The sequence below is a fragment of the Aulostomus chinensis genome, chromosome 22 (assembly GCF_037954235.1).
Source record: "Aulostomus chinensis isolate RoL2024-O1b breed Wild chromosome 22, RoL_Achi_v1.0, whole genome shotgun sequence".
NCBI lineage: Eukaryota > Metazoa > Chordata > Actinopteri > Syngnathiformes > Aulostomidae > Aulostomus > Aulostomus chinensis.
In genome coordinates, this window is record NC_141341.1 from 17,652,102 (window position 1) to 17,670,657 (window position 18,556).

The window sequence follows — 18,556 nt, forward strand, 5'->3', positions numbered from 1 at the left end:
TAAATGATGTGCGTGAAACAACATAAACATATGTTATTGTTGGTTTTGATTTACATATTCCCATTTATGACACAGTGAAAGCTTGACCCAGAGTCCATTTACTTGCACCTTATTAACATGGCTAGGATTATTAGAATGTTGATATAGATCAAGAGCTTAAAACAATCTGTGATTGTCAGTGGAACCCTTGTTTTTGTAACATCTCTTATCTCAGTATCTGCAGAGGTCTGATTGTCATAGGACAATATTTTCTTATATGTTTCACAAACAGAAAACTGATCAAGGGCGGCACAGTGGTGCAGTGGTCAGCACTGTGGCCTCACAGCAGGAAGGTTCCAGGTTCGAGCCCCGGCTCCATCACAGGATCTTTCTGTGTGAGTCTCCATGTTCTCCCTGTTCCTGCGTGGGTTCTCTCTGGTACTCCGGCTTCCTCCCACAGTCCAAAGACATCAAGAGGGGACGAGGCTGATTGATACTCTAAATTGACTGTAGGTGTGGCTGTGAGTGTCAATGGTTGTCTGTCTCTATGTGTTGGCCCTGTGATGGACTGGTGACCTGTCCAGGGTGAACCCCGCCTCTGCTGGGGTAGGCGCCAGCCTCCCTGTGACCCTTAACAGGATAAGTGGTAGAAGATGGATGGATGGAAACTGATCAATATGCTTATCCTCATCTATAAGAGAGACTTCTCTCATGAAGAGTAATTCAGCAATCGCTCGATCTCCACTCAGTAGCATCACCATAAATTCATCCACCATTATTTTTTGGCTTTGACCAGCAGAAGTTGACATGGAAATGATTAATGTGCAAATACTGTAAAAGTGTAGAGGTCAAAGCCTCACAAATCAGAGGATCAAAACATTAAGTATGATTCCTATTATTAATTTTACTTGAATTTCATTTTGATACATTTATTATCCTACTTTCATTATCTAACCTGCTTTTTCTTTTTTTCTGCCCAGCACAGAAGCTCAACACCAGTCATTTCCTCTCTGTTCCAATACCAAGTTGAATACATATTGGTAAGGATATATATATATATATATACAGAAATAAGCGGTAGACGACGATGGATATACAGTATGTATATATATATATATATATATATATATATATATATATATATATATATATATATACACACAGTATATATATATACTGTATATCCATCGTCGTCTACCGCTTATTCCTTACTAGTGAGGGTCACAGGGGGCTGGAGCCTATCCCAGCATCTACAGGTGAGAGGCAGGGTTCTCCCTGGACAGGTCACCAGTCCATCACAGGACCAACATAGAGACAAACAACCATTCACACTCACAGTCACACCTACGGTCAATTTAGAGTATCAATCAGCCTCGTCCCCTCTTGATGTCTTTGGACTGTGGGAGGAAGCTGGAGTACCAGAGAGAACCCACGCAGGAACAGGGAGAACATGCAGACTCACACAGAAAGATCCTGTGCTGGAGCCGGGACTGGAACCTGGAACCTTCTTGCTTTGAGGCAACAGTGCTTATACTATATATATATATATATATATATATATATATATATATATATATATATATATATATATATATATATATATATATATATATATATATATATATATATATATATATATATATATATATATATATATATACATACTGTGTATGTATGTATGTATATATGTGTATATATGTATATGTGTATATATATGTATATATATACTGTATATATATATATACTGTGTATGTATGTATGTATATATGTGTATATATGTATATATATGTATATATATATACTGTATATATATATATATATATATATATATACACATACACACACTCACTCACATATGTATATAGCGGTGAGTTCGCCTGAAGTAACTCTAAGAACACATATAAATAGTTTTAGTTTAATGTCTACATCACAGATTCATAAAAAATACCATTGAATGAAAACAGAATCCAGAAATGAATACCACAGGACAGGAAAATTCTTGTTAAAAGGGTTTTCTATGGAGTTTTTCCTCAGTCGATGTGAGGGTCTAAGGGCAGAGGATGTTGTTATGATGCCATGAAGCCTTTGAGACAAACTGTTGGTGAAAACGGGCTACACAAATAAAATTGCCTTGCCTTGCCTTTACCTTGAGTGAGTGTGTGTGTGTGTGTGTGTGTCCTCAACTAAAATGTAAAACAAGCCATCGTAAAATCAACACCAACAGCACTGATCAACTGCAGTTCCTTGACTGATGAACTGAACTGATGAACAGCTGCATCCTTTGCATGTCTCCATCATGACCATGAAAGCTAATGTGCACACAGGTGAAGTCATGTGTTTTGAAGGCCTAGCAGGTCAAATCCTCCGTTGGTAGGTAACATCTAAGATATGGTAAACCTTTATTCGTCCCTCGGTGGGGAAATTGGTGCTGTTACAGCAGCAGAAATCTGTGACGTTCATGACTAACATGGTGTCGCTGTGGCGAGGAGTGAGAGATGTATAGCAAACAGAGGCAGTGTGCAAGCACCCCCCCTGCTGCTGATTGGTTAAAATAGGGTTGTGTGATGAGTGAATGTTGTGAGTGCGAATCCCTGGCAAGACCAGGTTAGCGGAGGTTGAGAAGATAATGTCTGAACTTGTTGAAAGTCTGTTCGATAACGATTGTTGACCGTGTACTTTAAGAGCTATTTATGAATGAATTTAGAACACCAGTTGCATTAAACTGGAATTATTCTCTGATGTAAGGTGTGTTGTTTTGTTGTCACACAAATATATTGTCGACGCTGATCTAGTGCACCAGAACTGAGCTGTTACTTCGAGTGAACAAGTGGTAATGAGACTGTGGATGGAGGATAATATGAACCAAGAAAACAAGTCAATTAGCATAAACTACTAATAAGACTCCGATTAAGACATTATTATGAAAACAGTTATTGCCTTTCAGATGGCGGTACTAAGTCACATTTCCTCCAAATGATGTGCAAATATGTGTGCTTGCACAATTGTGTGTGGACAGTGTGTTAGAAAACACAACCAGATTGGAGGAAGGAAGACTATTCCTGGTGGACTGTGTGAATTTCAGTGAGTACTGTGCCCTCGTCGGCCACTCAGCTACGTCGACAAATCCTTTCCTGTCTTATTCTCGTGATAATTACACCACATTCTGTTATTTCCTCCCTTGAGATCTTCATGAACTTCACGTGACTTTAAGTGATTTTTGGCAAAACATCAAACTTTTAGTCAAAGCTGAGCATTTGTTTCTGCTCCCCTGCTCACATTGTTTTCTCTCTTCTGTTTTATTTAGGGCAGCTTTCCTCTCAATATGCCATCCTTCGCTTCAGGGCTGACACACACAAAGATATATTGACTCATTTGAGGGCCTTAAAGAGAAATGAAATGTACACTAGGAGTTCTTCACGCTTACCGCAGGGAAAATATTTGCTGTCTTAAACACAAACGCCAACCACAAGGGGTTAGGTACGTTTGAAAGCCACTGAAGGAGTTGCATAGGTTATTGTCACCGGATGTCACATTCCAAATACGTCCTGCCTGCCAGACAGACTGAGCGCAAAAGATGTCAAAAATGATAGCGCTGCTTCTCTGTGACTTATTGAATTAGTTGTGCTGACTCATGACTTCAAATAGGCCATGAGAACGTAGGTAGAGAGCTGGATTGTAGGCGTATTTTAACGCCATTGCCGGTGAGAAGCTTTTCAACTTTAAAGCTTAAGCGGTGCCTCGGTTAACTTTTTGATTCCATGGTAACATGGTTGTAGTGCGTTCTAGCTTTACAGCTGCACTGTGGTTTTCATCTTGTTTCCTCATTCGTCTGACAAGGCTGCTCGTGTGTGTTTTTGTAGGTGTTTCTCTCAGAGAGCCCAGCAGCTCCTCAGCACTGCCTGGTGTCAGACTTCACCACTGCCTCTGGTAAGACCTTCATGTTGCTCAATTCCACTCAGCCAGGGACCTGTAGCAAATACATAGTGTTTTTGCCTTGCTAAATCACCCCGCTGTGAAACACACACACGCACACGCACACGCACACGCACACGCACACGCACATTCATTGTCCTCAGCTGTTGCATGTTATGATGTAAATGTAATCAGATGTATCCTGATGGATCAGGACCCACTCGATCCCACTGGGACCCACCTCAGCACAAAGATCTATCTACCAGATTTAAATGATGAAGAGTTTCCAGTCAGGCACATAAACTGGATGTCAAGGCATGAAATCTAAAGACACCAATCTGCATTTGAACCTGATTTCTCGTTTGACTTTATTAGTATTTTTCTCGTGAGCATCAACTGACAAACAGCTTTGATGCTGTTGAAACAGTTCATGGTTTCGAATGCTTTGCTAAATGTTGAAAACAGCTCTTACAGCTCCTGTTTCTACTTTACACAACGTTTTCTAGACAGCAATATTGCAGCATTATTACGCCTTACCATCTGATTACACAGAGACAGGATGGAGAACACGTCATCCTCCCTCTGATCTGGTCATAACAGTGTCAAATGCTGGTGGAACAGCTCAGATACTCTGCCTGCTGCAGAACAACAGGATGCTGCTGTACATGTTTATATACTGTGTCAGGCCCCTGTGAATAAAAACAACCCTACAAGCATATACCGGCTAAAATCCAGCATTTTATTACCTTAATACTCATAAATGGAATAGGGAAAAAACAATCAAAGGCAAGCTATGGTGCTCCTCTGAGTGGAATGCATTAATCAGTTAGATTATATAAAGGTAAGGTAAGGTCATCTCCCCATCTGAACCGCACCGAGCTCATGTTCCACATTAATATCCCAGAGAGGGCAGGCTAACTAGCCCAGTGCTTCTCTCTACCTCTGTCTCCTTTAGCCTCACCTGTGCCGACTGCCTTCCCCTTTCTTTCTAAAAATGCTACTTAAATCCATAATTTTGAGCCCTGAAACGAGTGCACCCTCCATCTCTTCCTCTCTGTTTCCTTCTCACAAATTGTGTTTGTACAGAGTAGTAAGAAACAGATGCACTTGCCTGTATTTATACATATATATAGATATATGTATAAATACAGGCAAGTGCATCTTTTTATCTATCTATCATTTCTTTTCCTCTCGTTATACCTTTCAGTTTCAAAGTGGATAACTAAGAGAGAGTTGAGACAGTTAGAGAGAGAGGGAGCGAGAGAGAGAGCGCTGTTGGAGAATAAACCATTCGCAGGGCAGTGGAGCTGAGTCTTTCCAGGTTTCTGTCACATGGCTGTGTTACAGCATCATGTCAGCTATAAAAGTCACAAAATGAAAAATCGGTGTATATTGCTGTTCATTGAGGGCTTTGGGAATGATGTTGCCCTCAGCACCACTTGTCAGTCACAAGTCTTTCTAACTGAAACATCAGAACCTTCCTAGACTGTGTAAGACAGTAAATATAAGGACTAAGTGCCTGAGCCACATCTGCTCAAGTAAAACTGGAATATGGGCGAGAAACCTAATGATCATAACTTAGACGCCAACACAGTTGACAAGACCGCAGGTGACCGTTAGCTCCATGTTCTGGCTGCTGGTCATTATGGCAGTGCCTGGATTATTGGTCATAAAGCTCCTGATGCATGACTTGGCTGTCACTCTCCAGTGAGGGATAATGCTCGTGACTGTGCAGCGTAAGACACACACACACACACACACACACACACACACACACACGGACTCTCTCTCTCTCTCGCTCTCTCTAGCTCTCACTCTCTCTCTCTCTAAAACACACACACACACACATAGAGTTTACAAACACACAGGCCAAAGTCTTTCTGAGTTACCTCCTGGCAGCACCAACAACTTAGCGTAATGTGAGGAGTGCTCTAGAGTCATTCAGGAGATTCTTCTATCAGCTTGAATTCTTCATTGCAAACAACATCTGCTCTCCTTCTTTGCATCAGGAGTAGCATGACGATGTGGCTGTATCGGGTTGCATAGGGCAATAGAGCCCCGTAAATGAAGTATCAGAGAGCGGAAGGCGTGATGGTGGGCAGATCAAGAACTGATTCTTATCTGAATGGCGCCTCAAATGAAATCGAGTCAAGGATTTGACCATCATTTACTGCCGGTTGTTGTTCCTGATACATGATGCAGGCTGATGTCACACACAGTGAGATTACCACTGAAGGCTCCGAGCAGGGCTGACATTTGACTGTAACTGTCTGTGGTAACGCACTGATGACTTTGTGAAGTTTTCGAAACAAACACAGAATCCAGCTGAAAGCCTCATTTGCGCCTTCTGTTATTCACAGTGGAATGCTGTTTGTTCTAGTCTCTGTTTGTTGGTAAGGAAATGCCTCAAAGACTTTTCACTCACCAAAAAGACCTCTGATCACAGCATCATTACTAAATATAGAGTTTTTCAATGTCGATGGCCCTGACTAAGGAGAGCCTTTCCAGGTCAGCCTACCCTACGGCTATGGGCAAGACTCCTTCATAGCATTTGGGATACACAAATAAGAGCAATAAGTGTGCAGTGGTGTATCCTTGAAGGCCCCGTCTGCAATGCTTGGCTTAAATTTCAGAAACAGAGGAAAAAACTAGTGGACAGTATTTGAGAGGAAAAACGTTCTTTCTTTATTTCAGTTTTTTATTTGAGTGTCTTTACGTGATGACTTGGTTGTGGGGCTACATTTTACTTATATCATTTAAAATGCAGGAACAGTACTTTTCTTCACTGCATTTGCCTTATACCCGCTTGCTATTCTTTCAGTGAAGTAAAGTAAAAGCTGTATGGCAAGTTTAGAAATATGGTGATTATAAACTAATGCGCTGCCAGATTAATATTTGAGATCGTCGTCTCAAGTGCCATTTTTTACATAATGAGTTACAAGTGTGGTGTCTGACTGTCCTTAGGGGAAGTATGGGTTGGTAGGTGAGGAAGATGTTGTCGCAGCTGGTTTTATCATGTAAGGTCAGTGGGGCCTCTTTCAAAGGGACATATTCACGACATGTTTGAGTTAACATATCGTGAAGGGATGGATACGATGGTGTTTAGTCGGGCCTCTTACAGCATAGCAGCCAGAGGTTCAAATCTGGCCACAAGAATCTCTCAATGGATGCTCTCGGGCAGTGACGCTGTGCTTTCTGCAATAAACCTTCGTATATGCAACTAAGACTGTGTCAGCGGCAGTTTCTTCATCATCTTCACATCCTCACCATCTAAGAGACATCACAAGCAAATTGTACCTTTGTGTTTTTACTTTTATTTGAAAAGTCCATCTCTTGACAAGGGACAAATAACACAGCCTAGAATTTTTCATAATGTGTGAGTGATGTTAAAATATGTACGTAATATTGCCGTAAAAGCATGGTATCGTCCTCTAAAAGAAGAGCATACAGTACGTTGGACGTTATAAAACTGCCAGCTGAAAATATGTCCCTCAAGAAGGTCCCTGTTTCTATGCCTGTCTGACCTGGACATTCTGGTTCGTCTGTAATTGCCGGCTCTCTCCACTAACATTACTGGAACATTGCATGCATTATAGTAGTGTTTTGTCCCCAAGGTTGAATATTTAAGAGAGCCAGGTTTACTGAGTTGTTGAAGATTGTAGGAAGTATCAACATGGTGAGGTGGAACATTTGAGCCGGTCATCAAACTCTTCATCTAAAAATTGTCCTCCTCAGTTCAACTGTGTGACAGGACTGTGACAGTGACATTGTACTCCGAAAAGTTCTTTTCTACTGGATGCAGAGCGACAATTGTTTCCAGGAAGGATTCAAGACTGCTGATTTCCCTCATGCTCTGTTTTAATGACCAGTTGTACTGTGCTCAATCATCACTTGGCTCCTTTGAAGCTGGCAAAATATTTTACCAGGTAACATTGATATTTTATGTAAATCAAGCAAATAACAGGTTTTATAGAATATGCTAAGTTTATAGTCAGCTAAATGCCTTCCTCGCCTGTTTACTGAAGTTGAACGTTGCAAAGCCAAACACAATTTTAGTCTAGGGGGCTAACAGCTTATTAAATTAAAAACATGTTTTATTTGATTATGAGTGTACAGTTTACTTTTATATTCTTTGCTCTTACAATACAAAATGTACTTCGGTATACTTGGCTTAAATTGTGAACATCGAGCCTTCTCAACAGCATAATGAAAGTGAAGCTTATAGGGAATACTGTAAATGCTGATGATGTCTTTATTCTGTAGAGAGTACAAAACTGTAATGAACATGTCGTTTGTGTGATAGTAAACCAGCAGCACACTTTGTAGTCCATCAATCCATCCATCCATCTTCTTCCACTTATCCGGGGTCGGGTCACGGGGGCAGCAGCCCAAGCAGAGAAACCCAGACTTCCCTCTCCCCGGCTGCTTCATCCAGCTCCTCACGGGGGATCCCGAGGCGTTCCCAGGCCAGCAGAGAGACGTAGTCTCATAGTCCCCAATGTTTCCTGGGTCCTCCCTGAGGCCTCCTACCATTTGGACGTGCCCTGAACATCTCCTGGGGAGGTGTCTGGGAGGCATCCTGAGCAGATGCTTGCTCCACCTCATCGGACTCCTGTCAATGTGGTGGAGCAGCAGCTCTTCTTCGCGCTCCTCCCAGATGGTGGAGCGTCTTACTCTATCTCTAAGGGAGAGCCCAGCCACCCTTCAGACGAAACTCATTTCGACTTTCTAGTGTTGTTCACAATAAATTTACTTTACAAAATAACCCCCAAACTTGCTTACAATATTGTAGAAGAGGACTTGAAAGTATACACTGATTAACTTTAAACGGAACAAGAAGTATTGAAATTGTGTGCTTTTAAGTATTGTAGCTAACATAGATATTAGTGTAATTGTCACATAAAATACACTTTATGTGCCAGTTCTAAACTTAACTTTTGTTTATGAACAACAAGTACCTTCTTAAGGTTAATGAGATCAGAGCAACATAGTTGATGCAGCTAAACTCATTTTTCTGCTACCAAGATGTTCTTTGGACTCTGGCCCAGGAAAATATAGCGTGTACCCCGTCTGCATGATATTTCCTGTTTCCTGCTTTAGTGTGTGTTAGTGTTGTGGGTTATTACACAATGTTCTGTCCCTGTTAGCTGCTGTCTGCCAAATAGAATGTGCCCAGATTGAACTTTGAACACTGTTGTGTTGACGATGATGATGATGACGATGATATTGTTAGTCAGTTCAGTCGATGATGCAAAGTCACATAAAGGCAAAGAGGTTTGAGAGAGGGAAAAAGGTTTGCTAATAAACATACTACGATTACATGTAAATTGCCTTGTAAATGTTTCTTCACAGTGAAGGATAAACGTTATTAACCTGCCACACTCTATGTGTGCGCTCATGTTGGTATTACTGTACTTTGTCAACACATTCCAGCCAAGTTTAAAGTAACTACAAAAATGGCTTAATCAAGTAGCCAGTCAGGTTGAGGGAACCTTGGGGTATTGCAACACTGTATAACATGCTACTGGACTCCACATATTTTAAGTTTTATTTAATGAGACATTTAAAGAAATACTTAAAGTCTGTTCTCACAGTACACTGAGCAGTACAACTTTTTTTTTGTTTGTTGTTTGAATTGGTTGTCCATCGGACTGAGGAGTGTGATAGGAACAGAGTAATGTTTGAGATCAATGGTGTAGAGGGATAGGTGGCACGGCGGTGCAGTGGTCAGCGCTGTTGCCTCACGGCAAAAAGGTTCCGGATTCAAGTCCTGGCCCGTGCACAGGATCTTTCTGTGTGGAGTCTCCATGTTCTCCCTGTTCCTGTGTGGGTTCTCTCTGGTACTCCAGCTTCCTCCCACAGTCCAAAGACATCAAGAGGGGACGAGGCTGATTGATACTCTAAATTGACCGTAGGTGTGACTGTGAGTGTGAATGGTTGTCTGTCTCTATGTTGGTCCTGAGATGGACTGGTGACCCGTCCAGGGTGAACCCCGCCCCTCGCGCAAAAGCTGCTGTGATAGGCTCCAGACCCCCCGCGACCCTTAACAGGAATAAGCGGAAGAAAATTGATGGATGGATGGATGTAGAGGGGACAATATCCAGACTTTTAACCCCCAGCCCTGGGACTGCTGAGAACATGGATGTTCTCAGCTTCCAGAAACCTTCAATGTCTGTGCTATGATGACACAAGAAAAATCTGAAGAATTTGAGTTGACCTTTTATTTATCTGTTTATTGATTATCACTGTGTATTGTTAGCTTACAAAGAGCTTTTATATTTCCTGGTTATTCTTTAGCATGCCTCTTTGCATCCTCTCACACAAGCTAGTCAAGAGGGTTTCTCTGTTGTTGCTGTTGTTTTTTTACATTTTTTTTTACAAGGGTAGCTTTATTTATCTATTATTTTATTCAGCCACATTTGAACACCATTTGGCACCTCCATGGTCATATAATTTATACAAGGTTCTAGCTGACTGACAAGGGCCTGAGACTTTCCCACAAATATTATGAAGACACAAAGCACATACAGAGGAGGAACAGATGATGAGGGAAGAGATTATTGCTATGTTTGTTGTGATGATCAGTGTGAGGTGGCTGGAGGATGGATGGACAAGCTTGTGACGAATCAGAGGGACCCCAGTGAGTATCGTTTTTCATGTATCACAGGGACATGCAACAGGAAGATATTTCAAACCCTATCACAACTGGTAGGTCTTCTGGCAGACAAGAATTTTTTTTTCTTTTTTTAAAGTGGCTGCTGCTTTTATTAACAACAGATGGTGCTACCCTGGTTACATGCAATGATGGGAATTTTTCTGCAGTGCAGATTGGTAGCTGTGGGGCTACGTGCATACTTCCTACACAGAGTTGTTGTTTATGCACCCCTCTGCTAAACCAGAAACAGTGTGCGATGAGGTCTAGCCTGCGTTGAAAATGCCCTCATCTGTAGGCCACAAGGGGTCCTTTTCAGGTCTGATAAATATGGCAAGGATTTGAATCTCATTTTTCATCTTTGTAACTGAGATCTCTCTAGTCTCCCAATATTGGACAGTCACGTGAGATACAGCGCTCATCAAAACACTGACAGTGGGAATTTCTTTTGAAAGAATGATGTTCACTCACTCTCCATCAGTAGTCTTCAGCGAAAACACTTTATTTGGGTTTATCCCTTTAATGTGTCAACTTTCTGTATTTATGTGTCACTTTAAAGCTCAAAACCAAAGTTAAAAAAAAAAAGCTTTAAAGTTCAAAAGCTCACTGTCATGCATATCCCACATCGACTGCGTCCTTCATACAGATTGTTGGAAAGATTCTGTTCTTTTAGCCAGCACAATACATTTCATCAGTTGCGAGTGCTGTTGAGTTTACTGTCTCCTCTCTAGTGTCACATTTGTGTTGAGGTCTCCAGTAACCCACAGCACATTGTGTTCTCATGCTTCTCATCATGCAGGACGTGGCAAAAAAAATCATGTGTCTCAGTGTAGAGGAGGAAATACTCACACGCCCTTCACAGGACTACTCAGAACAATAAAACAATACACGATTGTGAAATGTGAAAGGAAAGAGGAGAGTGAACGTGCTTTGACCATGGGTTAAATGGGTCAAATCCAGATTAAAGATTGGGACGGCTCTGTGTGACATAACTCAAATTCTTCATTCTGAGGGCTTTTTCCTCCAGCAGTGTCATTTATGATTGGGACCACGTTTATGATATCCTAACTTGTCACCATCTGTAAAAAGTGTAAAGCACTTAAACAACACATTCCTATTTACCCATTCATATACATTCCTACATAGTAGGCAGAGAACATCAGGTGCAGTGTGGGGTTCATTATGTTGCTCAACATGGTTACCATCTCTCTGTGATGGCCAGCCATGCCAAAACCATTGCTACCATGCAAAAACAATCATTTCAACCAGTCAGTCATTTCATGTGTGATCCCCCAATACAGAAAACACGGATCATCTTTATCGCTCATTTATCAGATCATCGGTCAACATATGAAATATTTGTTGTACTGGTAGGGTGGGGCGCCTTTACAGAGCGGCCTGAAGAAAGGCTGCCATGAACACAACTAAAGCTGAAACTGGCAGAGCAACCTAAAGGTTAGGGAAAGAATTCAGCTCAGTCTCGGGGGTGATGCCCTAATTATGACCATGGTGCCCTGAGTCCTTTTCTCAGTGGCAGGAGATCAGACTGCAGTTGAAGTAAATGGAATCATTTTTATATAGAGCCTTACTACCTTCACAGTAATAGATGTGCTTTACGGTGTCATCTCATTCGCATACACGCTGATGGTGGAGCTGCCATTCAAGGTGCCAGCCTACTCATCAGGAGCAATTCAGTTCAGTATCTGGCTCAAGGACCATTCAAAAAGGTCAAAAATCAAACAAGCTGTCCTTTGGTTGCTAAACAGTCACTCTAACGCCAAGCTACGCTGCCCCCGAGTCAACAGCCTCCAGGTGTGGATGTGATCAGGGTGCACCTGCAAAAGAGAGCATCGGTATCAGTGAGTGTCCCCCAAATAAAGGAAAGGTTTAAAATGAAACAATCAAGATAAAGAGCATTATTAAAGAGCATTGTGCATGTGTCCAGTCCTTTCATATTATTATTATTGGTATTATTAGTTACAATGGTGCACAAACAAACAGTTGAAACAATTTTGGAGGGAGGGTACATGGAACACAAAGCGTACACGCAGAGTCGTTTCTCTCTACTCCCCTCCCTCGCCCTCTCTCATCGCTCTCCTCTGTCATGTGACCCTCAGTTTAGTACCAGCTAGGTGTAAAACAGCAGTCATGATTGAGATGAGTATCGTTGCTGGATTTGATTCATATCATCGATCAACAGGCTTTTGATGTAAAATTACTGGACTTCTTAAGCTTCCTTCTTGCCACGTTGCTCATCGACTCATCTCTTCTTGACTATATTTTGAGCCGCTGATCAGTAACAAGACACCCAGTGTTGATCCCCCAATGCCGTTAAATCTTGCAGTTCTCCAGCAAAACCCACAGAGAGATCGACTTATATGTTATACAAGCTTTTCTATTTTTTTTTTCTCAGGAGGGCAGAAAGGGCCATAGCTAGATGGAAATGGAAAGGATGGACAAGGGCAACCCTCGTCTTTGCCACTGAAGCTAATTTATGCCTGCAGTGGAGGTTCATTATCGCCACTTTTGTTTATTTGGGACACTAATGTGTAGAAATGGCAATTAAAGAGCCACAAAAAGCACTCAGCTGTATGATTTTCCCCCCTCTTCCAAAATAAATTGCCATCTGTAGACCTCCTATCCAATCCAATGGGGTTGTCCTGAAATGCCCTCATTTGAGCTGCACTTGTAGCTGTTGAATGTTGGTTGCTTTCTCTCACATAGTTTCCTCTGGTCCTTTTTTACCTCACTAGGGCACAAGGGGTCATTTTGTCGTGTGACATGGATCACTGGCCCCGTTCAGACCTTGTATCAAGATCTGTCCTGATGTCATCGGATCACGAATGGACAGCTCTTCTCCGTGTGTCTCCGCATGTGACTTCCGTGATCGGATATTACCTCCCCTCTCTGTATGCAAATAAACACCCGCATTTCTTGAGTTTACACTGCTTTTTATTCTGCTAATTTACCCGCTTCGGTGTAGATGTAGAGATGAAAAGTGCACTTGCCCCATGCTGTGTATTGTGGCAACACATCCACTGGTGTATATCAGTTACAAATTAAGAGGAAGAGAGAGAAATCACATTTGTAATCCAAACAAACCCTCCAAAGATGTTTGTTTCTGCCATAATATAATCTCTGTGGGCTTTTCACATGTTGTTATCACACGCTGTATTTGCAATTTAAGCTCAACCAAAGGACAGCAGTTGATGAGACCGTACTTCAATGTGGCCAAGAATGTACTTGTGTACAAAGTATTGAAGGAATTTAACAACATGGAACCAAGACCCCCTCTAAATGTGGTTTCAGGGGTCGGGTATCAAGGTGCACTGTGGACATGTGGTCCTAGCATGGACCACTTCACTCAGGATTGATTTGCATTTTATCAAATCTGACCATCTGAACAGCCCATTGAGAGATATTGTAGCTGCATCAGACACTATGCTGGTTTGGTTTGTCCCACACCAAACACAAGACCTGGCGCCTGCCATTTTTATTTTCTGTCTTCTGCCTTAATTTTGGACTGATAAATATGGTAAAACTATTGTCAGCTCTGTGCCTGCTTTTTTATTAGCAGTCTGCTTAATTCATTTATCATCTGACTTCTCTCTCTCTCTCTCTCTCCATCTCTCTCTCTCTTTCTCTCTCTCAGCTCAAGCAATTACTCATTTTCTGATTCTAATCTTCAGTGGTCTGAACCAATTTATTGAATTAATCACTCTTTTGGCAAACCACTCTCACTGATAAAGCTAGACTGTGCTGTAAATTCAGTATAACAATGCTAGTTTGCTTCAAGCAAAATACAATCATACGAGTCGTGTGTGCCATATGGTACCACATTCGTGTTTTTGTGAGATTTACTATGCAAAGTTTCTGAGACGCTCTGTTAATTGTCTGTCTGTGGTGTGTGCTTTTTTTTTCCCAAAATTGCGTTAAAGCAATCATAATCTGGCTTGGAGTCGGATCTGGCAACATTGTTTTGTTTTGAGTACGGATGAAGTTTGAGTTTGGTGAATGTAGCTTTGAAACTTTTATGCTTATAGTTTTGATAAAAGGGTGGAAAGTTTCAAGACATGTGTCTTAACAGTTGTGAATAAACCAGACAGCTCATCCAAAACTCTATGGTAATTCCTTAAGAATTAAAAATGTTTGTGGAAGACATGAGTGGACATTTACGAATGCAATTCAGCTTTGATTATCTCCTTCTCCAGAGGTTAAACACAACATTAAGATTTGTTTATCTTCCTCTTTCAAAGGCTACATTTTAGAGTTTCACTGTGTTTAATGATGTTGGTGCAGAGTTTGACATGAGAGTTGTTTTCACATTAATTGTTGCCTTTGGGGGAGAGGCGGGGTTCACCCTGGACGGGTCGCCAGTCCATCACAGGGTCAACACATAGAGACAGACAACCATTCACACTCACAGTCTCACCTACGGTCAATTTAGAGTATCAATCAGCCTCGTCCCCTCTTGATGTCTTTGGACTGTGGGAGGAAGCTGGAGTACCAGGAGAGAACCCACCCAGGTGGAGAACATGCAAACGCGCCTGAAAGCCGCTGGGATAGGTTCCAGCCCTCCCCTGCGACCCTTAACAGGATAAGCAAAAAAAAATGCATGGATAGATGGAAATTTTCATCCATCATTGCTGATGGTTTCGCTGTCAAATATATTTCTGGTGACCATCCATCCATATATTACAAGCTCAAAAGTTGAGGTCTGCATTTCTTTCAATATTCTTAGAGTTCAGATGGGAGAGTTTCCTGATGGTACTCCTGTGCTCACCAGATGCAGATGGTCTCACTTGGCCAGTTTAATTACACAGTAAAGATACAATAAAATAACTCTTGAGCAGGGAAGACCATGCGGTTTAAAGTTGACTTTGTGGTTTGTAGCAGCTGTTCAGACATCCAGAGGGAACTCCGAGTAGAACAACTACTCATCCATTGAGAGCAGTCAGCTGAGGTGGTTCGGGCTCCTCCTGTTTTAGGTGTTCAAGGTAGGAGTCCTTGCTGGATATATAATTTTTTTTTTTTTTATCTCAGTTGTTCTTGGAGCACCCTGGGGGCCCCTAAGAAGAGCTGGAGTAGAGTGCTTGGGCGGGGAAACTTTGGGTAGGTCTGGAATTGCTGGATAAATGCAAGCTCAGCCCATGTCTCGCATCTTGATAGTAGGCTGTTTATAAAAACTGTCCCCGTAAAGTTTGCTTGGTCAGCATCTGTGTTGTCAAGTTATCTCAGTGTCCTACAGTGACCTGTAACAATTTATCTGTTTATTAATTTATCTGTTTGCACAGCGCTGCTGCCCACTCTCTCGTCATATTCTTTCCAGCCAGAAAATCTTTGAGCATCTCTTTTTTCATCCGTGTCCTCATTAGGACCTCAGAAAGCTGTTTTATGGATGAAGCAGCTTTCGGGTCCTCCCCAGCTGTTGTCTGGATATTAAATGCTCTCCAGGGTAAACAGCAGCAAGGCACAGTACAGTTTCCCCAAATGTTTTTTTCAGGCCAGCTGTTCTTCCAAGGCTGTCATAGTTTTCACATTTGGATTTTTTGTAAAGGTTGTTGACAGCGTGATTTTCAAATGATGTGTAGGATGAGTTATATGATAAATCAGTGAGGTTGATAGTTTAGTAATTGGGTGACTTCATCGGTATTATACTTGTGCTTGGGCCAGAGGAGGTCAAGGCTCAGTCAGCTGAGTTATTGAAAGTGGACAGTCATATATTGTGCTTGGTGTTATAAACGCTCCTGAGTTGGGTTAAGAGTATTTTTGATTATGGTGGCACAGTAGTAATGTTGTCTCACAGCTAGAAGGTCCTGGGTTCAATTCCCATAGAGGGCACTGTCAGCACTGTGTCCTCTCCTTCATGTCAAGGGTGCCCACACCTTGGGGGAGGTTGGCAAAAGAGTCTCACCCCAGGTGGTACCTGTAAGGCCCAGGATTTGTAGCAAATTGGCACTTGGTGTTTTTTTTTTTTTTTTTTAAAAGGGTAACAAAAATCAGGGATTAAAAAAAGACAATTATTTTTGATGATTTCAAAGATGTCTCCTCAAAATCACAACATGTAAACCAATATTTAAATCCAACGTTTTCCCTGACGAGACTCTTCGCTACTCTTTGCTGTAATGAGACCAATGTATCATATTAGTCAAAATGTCATTTCAAAAGAAATAGCAAAGTTTCAGCAGGACTCACACCCTTGTCACATTCGGTATAGAGGTATTGGCATTGAAGTAGCCAGAGTGCACATGTAAGCCATCAGCGGATAGGCTGTCACACCACTGGATTTTTGGAAAAATAAAAACTTAACAAACAGTAAATATATTGTTGAGATTTATTGTTAGTTTTTTTTTTATTATAAATACAGACATAAAAAGATGTTGATAATTGAAGGGTTGGCGGAATGGGGATGTTTCTGCAAGTGATCAAGGGGGGCGGCAATATGACACACGTGACAGAGTCTAGTGTCGTGTTGATGTGATAAATATCAACACTATCAGACTATGCATTATTCAATATGAAGGCATTTTACGCAACCATACAAATACATAAACCTTGTAAAAGGTCACCATGGTAATTCCATTAATCTGGCTCCAATTTATTTACAGTCGACGGTTAGGACAGCATACACAATCTCATTTCCCACACACCTCTCTCTCATGTTTCTAAATGCACACGTGAAATGTAAACATCCTCAACTCATATGCTGTACATCTGTCACTAATACACACACACACGCACACACAGACAGTGGTAAATGTCATCCAAACAGTGGATGTGGATGTGAAGTATTTTAATGTGATCCAAGCAAAGGTCATTCTCTCCTCACCTAATGCAGATTTTCTCAAATGATACAGCTGACATGGTTCTTGTGGAACAACTGCTCCTGTTAATCTGCTTGTTTTATAATTGCAGGGAGATCATTCTGGCCTTTTAGGCATGCCGCTTTTTTTTCTCACATTGCATTTTTTGTCACAGAGACAATCAAAACAGGTATTGGACAGTGAGCCGGGTTTCCGTTGGCTTGTTCGAGCTGGTGGAGGGGGGGGGGATGCCTACAGGTGCTGCATGATTTGCACATTGCTCAGTAAATCATTGTGTTTACACAAATAAGAGACTACTTTATCAATACCCCGGTTTGCCTTTATGGAAGTGCTTGCCATTTTTCTGTCTGGATAGTGTAGCTGTCTTAACAGATGTGGGGACCTCCATGCTGCAGGTAGACTAAAAGACTAGCAAGACTTTGAAGGTGAGAGGACACCTACAACTGTGAGGTGATGCTCTGCCTGCATGGGCCACCAGCTGATGCATCCCAATCAGACGTGGTGGGCTTGTAGTTCTATGACAGAGGTGAGAGAGGTGTGGAGGAAGACTCACAAGGAGAGCGAGTCAGCAGGATATATTCCCTCCTGGTGTCTCAGTAACTGGACCAGTTTAGACCGAACCTGGACAGAGCCAGAGGGGATGCTGCAGCAGGGTTGTGCTCTGGAATGTGGATCTGCTGCTGTTATTATGATATATTCCCCAGACTGCTGCGCTGGTTGAAATGGGTTGCTATACAGTGATATGTGAACTGTGCGGCTGTTTCCTGCTTAGTCACAAAATGGGAAAAACAGGCTGGTAGACATATATTATAACAAATAATAATATTTATATTCGCCTGATTCTGGTGGTTCGTTCCCTGTATGACCAGTGCCAGACCTCGGACTGCAGACTAAGTTGGACTTGTTTCCAGTGAGGGTTGGACTCCACCAGGGCTGCCCTTTGTCACCGAATCTGTTCATAACGATCCGGTTTGGTGGCTGCAAGATTGGGTCTCTGCTTTGTGTGGATGATGTGGTCCTGCTGGCTTCATCAGGCCGTGACCCTCAGCTCTCACTGGATCGGTTTGCAGCTGAGTGTGAAGCAGCCAGGTGAGACCCTGCCCCCTGGGGAGGTGGTCAGTGCTCGTCCGAACGGCAGGAGGCCCTGGGGCAGACCTGGGACATGTTTGAGAGACTACGTCTCTCAGCT

The 18,556-nt window shown here is 42.0% G+C and overlaps 1 protein-coding gene across 11 annotated transcripts in view; it reads left to right on the forward strand.

The window, feature by feature from the left end:
• The window catches only part of thrb (thyroid hormone receptor beta), a 108,325-nt gene that overhangs the window by 56,904 nt on the left and 32,865 nt on the right, over positions 1–18,556 (forward strand). For 6 of the 11 annotated variants that reach the window (XM_086193090.1, XM_086193084.1, XM_086193095.1 and 3 more), the window contains one exon: positions 3,840–3,906. The gene's annotated coding sequence lies outside the window, so the exon portion shown is untranslated. Of the gene's footprint in view, positions 1–271; positions 375–713; positions 1,020–3,387; positions 3,457–3,538; positions 3,681–3,839; positions 3,907–18,556 lie in introns of those variants that run through there. The other 5 variants (XM_086193086.1, XM_086193088.1, XM_086193087.1 and 2 more) reach the window with 5 other exon arrangements.